Below are 12,540 nucleotides of genomic sequence, written 5' to 3'. Positions count from 1 at the left end.
GCAATTTTAAAGTGCAGATGTGTTATCACTAAAGATTGATTTCAGAGGGTCATATGACATTGTTTTCCAGTCATAATCAAAGATTAATCTGACTGGTCTTTATCAATAAGTTACAGCTGTCCCACAGGTTAGTCTTTCTGGAAGTCAGTGACTTATCAGTCTACAATATAATTAGCCCTGGGTGATTTAATCCAATTTGTTTACCTGTTTTTCTATTTTTAACTACCATTTTTGTCACAGTCTGGGTTTGGATCGGACCAAAGTGCAGATAAGAGCTTGGCAGCAGCATGTTTGTAGGAGTCTTCAAGTTTTATTCCAAAAAGGTTTTCAAAGCAAAACAAAGCACTGCAGGTATGAGATAATAAGTTGAGGTTCAAAACTTACACATACTGAACACTGCAGGAACATGGCATGACAAGGGAAGCGAGTGTGAGCGAGTTGCGAGACGAGGAAGCAGCAAAGGACAATGAAACAAACCAACTAATAGACAGAGTGAGAACAAAGGCAGGTAATCAAGGAACTAAGAACAGGTGTGACAAGCAGGCAGGGAGGCAAAGGGAGCAGGTGAACCTAATAAAGCTAAAGCATGAGGAAATAAACAAACTGCAAAAACCCAAACTAAATAAAAGTTGAAAACACAAGACCACAACAAAGTCAAAGATGTCATATCATGACAATTTTCCTTTGCACGGTCTCCTTTGCAGATGTCTGTTATGATATTTTATGTCGTACATCCTCTATTCAGGAGGGGAACCAAGACATCCTTATTTGCAGCACTACTCTCCAGCTCATTCTGAAGGTCATAAGATATTCCCATGTCAGAAGGGGATATGTAGTCCCCCATGTCTGTGTATTCGCTAATCAGATGCCCTAATCACCTCAACTGACCCCTTCCGATGTAAAGGAGCAGTTGCTCCACTTTGACCTTATCTCCAAGGCTGAGTCCAGCCACCCTTCTGGGGAAGCTTATTTAAGCCGCTAGTATCCAGAATCTCAGTCTTTGATGATTTATGTTTCATGACTAGTGGTTAGGCTCAAAACATTGACAAAACACAAAACAGAGATAGATGAACCACAGGTGGGCTGAACAACCAAACTCTCATGAACCTCCCAGGAGTTCTGTGAAGGTAAATATCTGCTCCATTTGTTATGTGTCCCTGCTCCAGCACAGCTGAAATAATAGCTAGATTACATCCTCAAAATGTCATAAAGCTTAGCAGAGGCACCATTATGAAACATTAATTTTGCTTAAATGTGTTGAATCAGGGGGAAGACTTGAAGGACTAAGACCAGAGTTGGCCACCCCTAGGCAGGCTGATGATTACTCGATAGTTGAAACACACCTTCTGCTGCCCTTTTTAAAAAAAAAAAATAAATAATCAAACATTATGCAATGCAAAAACATTGTGTACAAATGTGACAGCAAATTTGGAAAATATTTATAAAAATAAGGGGGCACAGCATAGTTCCCTGGCTCCCGACAATGAGTCCGTGCCAGCCCGGTGGGGACTGGGAGTGTGGGGATGGCCTGGGGGGCCCAGCACCCAGGGGCTGGTTGAGGACAGCAGAGGATGCCCTGGACTCTGGTGGACATCCATCCCTCTAGACCTCTATAGGGGACCCCAGGATGAAATACAGTGTGACCCTCCTACTATGGTCCCTCCATGTTCTGACTGCTGCAGTGAGCTGTTGCCTGCCCAACGTGTTGGGGTCTCTGGGGGATCCGTCCTGCTTGGTGCCTGGCGGTCTTGCTGCCGGGGGTTGATGCGGGCCCTGGTCCTTCGGGGGGACCAATTCCCAGGCTTGGCCTGTGTAGCTGGGGATGGCAGTGCGGCTGGGTTTGGGAGGCACATTGCTCTGCGTCTCACTCTGTGCCTCTTTGGCCTGGGGGCTGCTGTTCCTGTGCCTTGCTTTTGACATACTTCTGTGCGACGCGTATGGCTGCCTTGGGGTGATGCTTATGGCTGACTACTGCTGCAACCTTCCGGAGCCAAATTTACCTGCCCTTTGCTGCTATTAGGTGCGGTGGATTGAAGGTCTTCATCTGATCTCGCCACATTGGTGCCAATTTACACTTCCAGGTGACAAACTTGCACTCACAAACACCTTCTCAACAAAAACACACTTATTTCTACACATATGTTCACCCACCCATTTACCCACACACTCACACACACATGCATCGTCACACAATTACTCCAGATGGTTAAAGGTCATATGAACACAGGCCACTATGCAATGAATGTGGACTGCCTACTTCGATGCTGGAGTGAATCTGGAATTAATAAAGTTAATCATGCAGTTAGGACACTGTCTTGAGATATCCTGTTTGTAGGCAACCATTTGCTCTATATGGTGTGCCTGAAACGCCGCAACAGGACAAGTAAAAAAAAAATAAAAAACAACTTGAAAATAATGGATGGCTTATCCAGTTCAGGGATTAATCTCTGCTTCGAAGCAAGGGGTTCAAGTATCTTGGTTTAGTAACAGATGGATAGAACAATTGGGGCTTAGTTTGCAGTAATGCAGGTGGTGCTCTGATCACAGATTACTGGTTCCAACGCAACCCTTACCAATGCTCATAAGATGTAGATCAAGAAGAAGATACATGATACAGGGCTTACAGGAAAAATGAGCTTGCTCAGATAGAGTGGCTAGAGTCAGTCTCATTTAGAGCGGTGGGGCCATAGGGAGTCTGGGGTGCTGGGGCTACAGGAATTATACCTGGGTACCCAGGAGTGAGCTGTTGGGTGTCGCTGAGGGGAGAAATCTCTGGGTTTCTTTTCTGAAGCTAACATTCCCATGACCTAATCATGGATAAGCAGAGGACAACATGGAAAGAAAGAGGTTTTTATAAGAGGACCCTTGCAAGTTCTGAATTAAGGAACAGGCGTATACTCAAAACTCAGAGGTAAACATGACAGCGAAATGCTTTGGTCCCAAGTTTTTACTTGCTCTTTGAAACAAACTAATTTATTAGTCCACTGACAATATTCAGTTGTTCCAGTTTACTGCACTTTGTTTTAATTTACTGCTATAGAGGCCCAATAATTTCAATTTATTTCAAAAGTCAGTTGTTTTGTTTTCTCACTGCTTCTTGCCTGCGATTGCCAACCTGACAGTCTGGAGAATTTTATGAGACTTGAGATATCTAAAGAAACCGGACTCTTAAAATTACAATAAAAGTAAAAATGTATGTTCACGTTCATTTATTATTTATTTTTTACTAGTAATTGCAATGTGCATGTATGGTTTTAGTCTTAATTTTATATATCTTCAGTATGTCTTTTAATGTCTGTTTAAAACAGATAGCCACAGATCTTGAGACTCTGGGATTTTCATTGCTATAGATCTTAGTGGTGAAGGCCCAATCCGATTTAGAAATCCTCTCACCTTGTCAACGTCAGTCATCCAGACGATAACGTCTGGCAACGATTTCCTGTAAAGCTGTCAAATCTTCATGTGTCAGAGGAGAAATTCCCCCTGGGCAGACAGGGTTGCAGTGTTAGCACTAAAAATCCTAATTATGATAAATTCATGTGGCAGACGTTATGTGATATGTTTCATAATAAGCTCCGGGGTTTAGCTTGACACATGTATTTATTCATATTGAGAGTTTAATTTATATTTGGAAGGTTGAGTAATGATGTTTAACATATGTGAGCACGAGGTTGTGAGAGCTGTATGTCAGCTCGTCTCCATCAAGTCATCCACAAGGCTGGATGAAAGTGCAAAAAAAAAAAGAAAAGAAAGAAAATGGTATCTCAGTTGAGCTGACTGATGAGGACGAAGCGGCTGTTCCTGGTTCAGGGGTAATAGCGTGTTATTTGTCAAACACAGTATTACCTAAACTGATTTGATGGCGACTTAAGGGGGAAAAGTGATGGATGTTTGTCACTGGTCAGAATCCCATTTTTTCAGGTGTAGCTGAAATCGTTTCTTTGTTCTTAATATCTTTTAATATACTAAATAATTAAGGTAAAAACTAACCTTTATGAATTTTTAAAAACAGAGAAAAAATATTTTTCTCTATGAAATATACGGTAAAAAGCTTCTCAATATACCCTCAAATCAATAAAATTTATATAACTATAATTTATTAAAAAATTTAAGAAGAAAGTTAATTTTACATCCATCCAACCTCTAAATGGAGGTCAGGCACTTTTTTCAGTTTGTGTCTTTTTCCTGTTTATTACTGCGCAGGTAGGACTTTATTTGTCACCCCAGGATCATTCCTTTAAGCACCTTAAAACAAATATGTATTACCTCCATCCAATAGGGCAGTTCTCAAGTGGTTCACATCTTATCTTACTGATAGAACTTGCTATGATTAACAACTTGGCATGTGCCTCTGTTGTGTGGGGTGGCACAGGGCTCCATCCTTGGCCCTCTTCTTTTCTCCCTCTATATGCTACCACTCGGAGCCATTATCACACAGCACAAACTGTCTTTCCATTGTTACGTAGACAACATCCAGATCTATCTGTCCTTAAAACCAAGTGACAGTAACTCACAACATTACCTTCTTGACTGCATTTCTGAAGTTAAACAATGGTTGAGCCAAAATTTCTTGTTTTTAAATTAACATAAGACTGAGCATATTCTATTCAGTAATAATGCCATCACCAATGTTAATTCTTTGAATTTTAATTTCAGCAATACTGTTAAAAATCTGGGAGTGATTTTTGATCAAGTTTTTAACTTTAGTAAGCAAATTAATTCAGTAGTCAAGTCAAGCTTTTACCATCTACGCCTTTTGTCCAAAGTTAATCCTTTTAACCACTTAGACCTTGAGACAGCTATACATGCTTTTATCAGCTCAAGAATTGACTATTGTAATGTTCTTTATGTTGGTGTCAGTCATTCGTTACTCAGTCATCTGCAACTAGTCCAAAATGCAGTTGCCCAGCTTCTTTTGGGTACCACCAAAAGAGGTTTTATTTTTATTTTTATTTTGTTTGTATTGGCTTCCTGTCCGTTTTAGAAAAGGTTTTAAACTTCTACTGTTTGTTTTTAAGGTTTTAAATGGTTTGGCCCCATCTTATTTATCTGATTTGTTGTGTCTTTGTGTACGTGGTAGATCCCAGGGGTCTTCATCCCAGTTCTTATTAAATGTACCAAGGACTACTATGTATATTGTGGTGACAGGGCATTCTCAGTAGCAGCTCCTAGACTGTGAAACCAGCTCCCTTTGGGCCAACGCTCTATCTCTGACCTGGGCTGTTGTAAATCAAAACTTAAAACTTTATTATTTAGAAAGGCTTTTAATATCCAGTAGTTTGGTTCCAGCGTTTGTATTGTTTTATTGCTGTTTCTGTTGTTGGTTGTTTACTAATTTACCTTTTATGAAACGTTTTTTTCTTTTTATGTATGCTTTGTAAAGCACTTTGGTTGCCTAGTTGGCAGTTTTGAAGGGGCTATACAAATAAATAAATAATAATAATTTTAAACATTGATTCGTGTGGCTTGTCCTCTTCAGGTTGGAGGGGAGTTCCTGCCTCAAGTGGAGGAGTTTAAGTATCTCGGGGTCTTGTTCACGAGTGAGGGAAGAATGGAGCGGGAGATCGACAGACGGATCGGTGCGGCTGCCACAGTAATGGGGGCGCTGTGCCGGTCCATTGTGGTGAAGAGAGAGCTGAGCCGAAAAGCAAAGCTCTCAATTTACTGGTCGGTCTACGTTCCTACCCTCACCTATGGCCATGAACTTTGGGTCATGACTGAAAGAACAAGATCACGGATACAAGCGGCTGAAATGAGCTTCCTCCGTAGGGTGGCCGGGCACTCCCTTAGAGATAGGGTGAGGAGCTCGGCCATCCGGGAGGGGCTCAGAGTAGAGCCGCTGCTCCTCCACATCGAGAGGAGCCAGTTGAGGTGGCTCGGGCATCTATACCGGATGCCTCCTGGACGCCTTCCTCGGGAGGTGTTCCAGCCACGTCCCACCGGGAGGAGGCCCAGGGGACGGCCCAGGACACGCTGGAGGGACTATGTCTCTCGGCTGGCCTGGGAACGCCTTGGGCTCCCCCTGGAGGAACTGGAGGAGGTGTCTGGAGAGAGGGACGTGTGGGTGTCTCTGCTGAGTCTGCTGCCCCTGCGACCCGGTCCTGGATAAGCGGAAGACGACGAACGATTCGTGTATTATTTTACCTTCTGTTCATACCACCTTACAATTTTTTACATTTTGTGAAAAGTGTAGTGTGAATTTGTGTTCAGCTCCGAGTCAACACTTCAAAGCAGTTTCATCTGCAAGTTTTTGAAAGTGTGTCTCTACCAGCTTTGCACCTCTATAGACTGAACTCTTGTCTTATTTGCAAAGTAGCTCACGTCCTGATAGAATAGAAATTGTCCATGAACATCAGTTGTCAAGTCTTGCCTTAGATTCTCAATGTGATTTATTTCTGCTGGACTTTGACTGGACCATTCTAAGACATGAATATACTTTAATCTCCAGCCAAATTGTAGCTCTTGCTGCATTTTAAGGGTCCTCTTGGAAGGTGAAGCTCCACCCCGGTCTTTTACAGCCTTTAACAGCTTTTCCTCTACAAATTTCCACTGTATTTAGCTCCATTCATCTTCCCATCAACTCTGATCACTTTTCCTGTCCCTGCCAAAGAAAAGTATCCCCACATTATTATGCTGCCACCTTCATCTTTCAATTTGAAGATGTTGTGTTCAGAGAGATGTGCAGTGTTAGTTTTCCACCAAATATTGTGTTTTGCATTATAGGCCAAAAACATCCATTTTGGTCCTATCTTCCATGGGTTTGTTGTGTCCCTATGGCTTGTATCAAACTACTAACAAAACGTCTTAGGTTTTATTTGATCATTGGCTTTCTTCTTGCTACTGTTCAAAAGAGGTCAGATTTATGGAGTGCATGACTTTAGCTGTTGTGTTAACAGATTCTACCTCCAGAGCTCTGGATCTCTGCGGCTCCTCCAGAGGTAACGATCAATATTGTAATTCCCATACCTTTCAGTTTGGATTGTCAGCCAGGGTTTTTTAGGTTTGTGGATGTCCCATACTCTTTTAGTTTTCAGATGGATTGAACAGTGAACTGTGACATGTTCAAAGATTGTGGTATAGTTGTATAACCAAGCACTGCTTTAAACTTCTCCTAAACTTTATCACTGACCTCTCTGCTGTGTTCCTTGGTATTCATGAAGCCTATTCTTCTCTAATGGTCTCTACAAAAACCCTTTAGTTGCAGTGAAACAAAATGTGAAAAGGGTCAAGGGTACGAATGACCCAGCATATTTCTTCAGTTGTCATGATGTAAAGGACTTGGTTTGTTGTTTATCACTTTTAGTTTGGCTCTTTTGTTCATTTTTAGGTTGGCTTATGTTCTGTTCAGTTTTAGTTTCTGGTTTTGGTGTTCTTTTGTCTTTGTTTTGTTAATTCTTCCTTTCATCAATTTCCCTTAGTTGGTTCAGCCTCCTACAGCCCATGTATAACCATACACTGATGGCTTTTTTTCCACTGTCTCCGTTTAGGCCGCCTCTACTCAACTCAGCCCACTTTGCGAGCGTTTCCATTACTGTTTTTTCCATACCGGTATGTACTTTTCTGGTCCCTGCTCTTAAGTAGGTACGATTGGGGCTGAGTAAAGACTAAATGTGACGTAAACAGCCTGCTGTTCAATGGTTGGCCATGGGACCAGAATAAATTAGATGTTTGTTGCTGAGTTTCTGCGGGTAAAAGTTAATAAAACTCTAGAGCGACTACAATAAAATTAAGGACCACAATGGCCGTAGCGAGTCCAACCAAAATATGACTTAATTATTTAGAAATCATAAACCATGCCTGAAGTCTGAAAGAAAAGAAAAAGGACACATTGTCAGCTCTCTGAATTACATGCAGGTGGGACACGCTGTATTTAATAACAACCTAAAACAGCTGATCACACATAAAATCAGCTGTTCAGACGCGAAACATTTACCCCAAAACACACAAAACAATACCACCATGAAACAGCGTGTTTGGTTTGGAAATTTATTGACGGTCCTTTAGCGAACTACCATCTGCAGGTGGAGGGAGCCTGTAATCAGACTGCCTGCATCGGGTCAAATAGAAGGACCCATCTAAATCCTGTGTGAATATCCAATATCCAACCTCAAACTAACTTCACTGCAGTCAAAAGTCCTTGTCTTTGTTATTGCCATGGCTGAGACAAAAACGTCTTCATAAAGCCCAACATTTTTACTTCTTCAGGCAAACTTTGAAGCATAACCAGTCCAGAAGAGGCTCCTCTCCTCTCCTGCTAACCCCCTCCTCACATCAAAACCCCTGAGCCTTATTTTATAGGTTCTGGCTGGGCAATGTTCCAGATAATAAACCCATTAATAATCCCTGTGGATCATTTTATACATTTAAAAAATATGACATTCTTGCATATGCAGTAATACAACAATTTTTTGTGTTTTCTTTATTTATGTTTTTATTCTCTATTTATTTATTTATTTATTACTATTATTACTATTATTTTATAATTTCACACAGATTACTTTAATGTAACAATGTCACACAGCACACTACATTGAAGGTACATACCTCCCAGTCTCTTTTATATTTTCTGTGCTTTGGACAGTTTGTTACTAAGTTATTATGCTTATTTTACTCCACTTTACCATACTTTCCTCTGTGATTTGTTACTGACCTGTATTTGGGCCAATTGTAACCACAAAGTATGACATCAGGACTTTTTTCACACACAGAAGCTTACACCAATCTGAACAAACCTTAGTGAACCCATATTGCAGTGAAAAACTTGGTTAACCTGCTTTAAGTGCCTTAAAGAATACCTTAAAGTCTTTGCTCTGATAGTTATGGCCTTTAAAGGTAAAACTGTATCTATTAGAAGCCAAGATGTTAGGAACCATCAATCTTCTTCTGTGAAAATAGAGGAACATTAAACAAAGACTCGTTCTGGGAACTTTTAAAAGTTGCAGTCAGAACTTAGATATTTATAAATAAAGTCAAATTTTGTAAAAAAAAAAGTATCCATTAATAAAATCATTGCAATTAGATCAAATCAAAGACCATATAAATGGCTTGGAAATTCTAATGATTGAGTTGAGTTGAGGTACATGACAAAAATATATGCAGTCCAGTCAAAGCTACATTGGTGCTATGAATTATAAAGGCCATTGAAACATATTGAATCCAGTGCGTACTTTGTAAAGACGCATAAAATTAAAAAGAGATATGACAATTGACGAAATTAAAAAATGAATGAAATAAAATGGATAAATAAGATTCCAGAAAACACTGGTAAGTTCTTAGGTTAGCTCTAATCTCAACATTTTTGCAAACAAATGTCTTGACTTAACAAAATATTCTACACAATGAAAAGTGCTAGATGTGAGATAGTTTTTGGGGTTTTTTTATTAAGTAAACAGTATACCGCAGTTGTCCATCTGTTTTAAGTAGCTCTCTGACCTGGAGGCAACCATATATTTTCATACTTGGTTTGTGTACGGTCAATGTTAAACATGTTGCAGCTTTCATGTCCAACAACACATTTCAGAGCTATATTCAAAGTAAAGCAAGGCACAAGTAACACATATGACATACCTACAATGAGTCACATGCAGACCTTAAAGCCCATATTGGTATGAGGCGTGGGCTGTTTTTCTTTTATCAGGTTATGCAGAGGTTTTAAACAGTCAGTATTAAAACTGCAGACGTTATTCGTCATACTGCCCCTACGCATTAAAATCCTTTTATTGAGATGCTGGAGAATGTGAAAGCATGACCAGAGTTTTCTCCGACTCAATGGACCATAGAGTAACACGACGCTGGCCATTCCCCACCTTGTTGCTGCACACTGCTGGTCTGCTGGCTGGAAAAAGTCTACTACAATTTTTCCTCGCTTATAAGACAATACGTACAAGACAATTTTTGCTGTTTGTAAATAGTTTTTCCCAGTAGGAAAACTAAGGGAGCAACACCAATCAGCTGTTAAGCAAAAATTGTTTTAGATCTACAAGCAGCATCTCTGTTAAGCAGCTGACTGCAGGCTAGCTACCTTGTGTTATAATACCACACTCTGTCTAATAAGCTTGTTTACATGAAAGCTGCTACTTAATTGTAGTGTGCAGAGTGTTTGCTCACTATTTAGATAAAAATCCAAAGGACAAATATATGACCTAGCCAACATTAATATATTGTAATAATCTATATGTTATTTTATTTTTGCAGACATAGGAAGACAAGTTGATCATGTTTACCATTATTCTTTCAAATTAACTTTTTTACTCAAGGTAATCTTTATCTGATCTAAACGGACCCTGAAAAAAATAGCCCTGTTGTGCTCCATTACTATATGTAGTATATCATGTAAACATATTATTATCATTATTAGGGTCTCATGTGAAATTATTATCATAATTATGTGTTGCTCAAATGTGAAAAGCATTTATGTGAAATATAGCAAGAGTACAGAGCTATAAATAAACAAATAAACAGAAAGTTAAAATTAAAATGAGAATGGCTCCTTTTTCCAGTGAAATGCTGTAATAAATATTTTGTGACCCCCTTTTGAGCCTTAATGAAGGGCCCCAAACCTCCTGTTCAGGACCCACAGGTCAGTGTAGCACGAATGCTGCAGCTGATTGTTTCGTATTATGTAGTTAAACTGGAGCAGAGAGCTGCTGCTGATTATAGGGCAAATCAACAGCAAAACTAAAACAGATTGAACTCAGACGCACATGAATCAAACCTCTGAGAGGAAAACAGAAAACAGCTCACAGTCTCATACAGTAGCTGGTGTTCCACTAACAGCCAGCTGCTCTGTTTCTGTCAGCAACAGATGAGCGCTTTCTCTCGAGGAAACTTGTCACTTACGAAAACTAAAAGTGTCACTACTCACAATATACTCTTATTCTGCCCATATCCACTGATTTGTATCCATTCAAGCTTAGATTTGAATTATAGGTCTCTAACAATGACAGAAGAGACGTTTGACAGCCTTACCTGTGTTTTCTGCTTTCATCCAACTTAAACTCCAGCTGCTCCATCTTTTTCTTTTTCTTTTTTTCTTTCCTTAAAGCGTGTCTTTTCGCCTTCACCTGCTCCTCACCTGCCTCTCTCTCCCCTCTCAGCACCTGTAGGAGTCTACATTTAGACCACGTCTCTGAGTGAGAGCAAGAGAGTGTGAGTTCATCAGCGCCTCCTTGAGTGTGTGTGTGTAAAGCAGCCTTTGATATCCACACACTCTCCTGAAGGACTTCACAACGTGATGGCAAGTGTGTGTGTGTCTTTTTTTTCCCTAAAAAACCCTTCTGTCTGGCTGCTCCGCTCCCCGTCTGCTTTCCTCCGTGCATCACATTCACAAGTAGTCGTGGAGGTGAAGACAGGGCATCAAAATGGGACAGGAGAGGAAAGTGACGGAGGGTGAAAGAAGGAAAGGGAGGTGTGGGATCCCTGGCACAGCAGCTTTAGTGTGTATGTGTGTGTATGTGTGTGTTAAGCAGCTGTGTTTGGTTCTCCGTCTGTATTCGTCTGGCTCCCCGCTGCTCGGATGAGAAGAGGAGAGTGAAAGAGGCAGAGAGGGAGGGAGAGTGATAAAATGCTTCCTCAGTGACAGGAGCACAAACCTCTGTAACACTTGAGCACTGCTGACGGTGGTGTCTGCTCTTTCTCTTTCTTCCTCTCCCTCCTCAGAGAGAACAGATCCATGGAAAGTTAGGACATTTCCCAAACACATGGGGAAAGGTCCTGTGCACACTTAAACATGTTTGAAGAAAGTTTTCCTCCTCCTTTGGTCCAGTTCCAGGTTCCGAGTTGCTTGTGCTCCTCCTCAGGTCCTCCTTTATCAAAAAAAGAAAGGGATCAATTTTAGGTTTGTTCCTCCCCCGCTGCGGCCCTCCTTCCCATATGGATGTGAGGTGATCCAGATGTTAGAGGATGCTGGAAGCGTTAGGAACAGAGATAAAAAAGCAGGACAGATGGTAGGTCTGTTGGGTCGGACAGGCTGTGCACTAGCAGGTCCTCATCCTGTTGCACTGATTTATTTATTTTTTTCCTCCAGCAGTTTCTCCCTCTACGCTGCGCTGACGCTCTTCTGGCTGTGCTGTCACATCAGTAATCCTGCTTTCTGTTCCCTGTGCAACTCCATCTTTTCTCTGCATCTCTCTCCATCCCCTCTCACTCCATCACAGGAGGGGCTGCATGTGCGCCTTGGTAATGACGGTGCGAGGATTTAAGCCTCCTCTCTCCTCCCTCTCCTTCACTTCGGATCAACTCCTCCTCCTCCTCTCCCAACCCACTTTTGCTCCAGTTTTCTCTGAGTTACTCACCTTCATCTTCTTAATCTCCACTCCCTTTTTTCCTTCTCATATCACCTCTCTTTGCTGTTCTGTAATACTTTTTTCATTATTATTTTCCAGTATCAACAAGTCAAAAACAAATCCTACAAACAGTCATGTTTTCACAGTTAGGGGCTCCAGAGGCTCTGTTTATATATCATTGCATATGCAGTTTAGTAAAGTCAATAAGCCAACAGATCCTAACACAGACCAAGAGCTTTTAGACAAACTGACAAAA

The 12,540-nt window shown here is 40.9% G+C and overlaps 1 protein-coding gene across 5 annotated transcripts in view; it reads right to left on the bottom strand.

The window, feature by feature from the left end:
- The window catches only part of LOC124875669 (glutamate receptor ionotropic, NMDA 2C-like), a 103,904-nt gene extending 91,793 nt beyond the window's left edge, over positions 1 to 12,111 (bottom strand). For 3 of the 5 annotated variants that reach the window (XM_047377958.1, XM_047377961.1, XM_047377963.1), the window contains exon 1: positions 10,969 to 12,111. The gene's annotated coding sequence lies outside the window, so the exon portion shown is untranslated. Of the gene's footprint in view, positions 1 to 384; positions 476 to 10,968 lie in introns of those variants that run through there. The other 2 variants (XM_047377959.1, XM_047377960.1) reach the window with 2 other exon arrangements.
- Positions 12,112 to 12,540: the final 429 nt, after the last annotated feature.

The sequence above is a fragment of the Girardinichthys multiradiatus genome, chromosome 10 (assembly GCF_021462225.1).
Source record: "Girardinichthys multiradiatus isolate DD_20200921_A chromosome 10, DD_fGirMul_XY1, whole genome shotgun sequence".
Classification (NCBI taxonomy): domain Eukaryota; kingdom Metazoa; phylum Chordata; class Actinopteri; order Cyprinodontiformes; family Goodeidae; genus Girardinichthys; species Girardinichthys multiradiatus.
The sequence above is the reverse complement of the archived record's forward strand: the minus strand, read 5'-3'. Positions and strand labels throughout refer to the sequence as shown.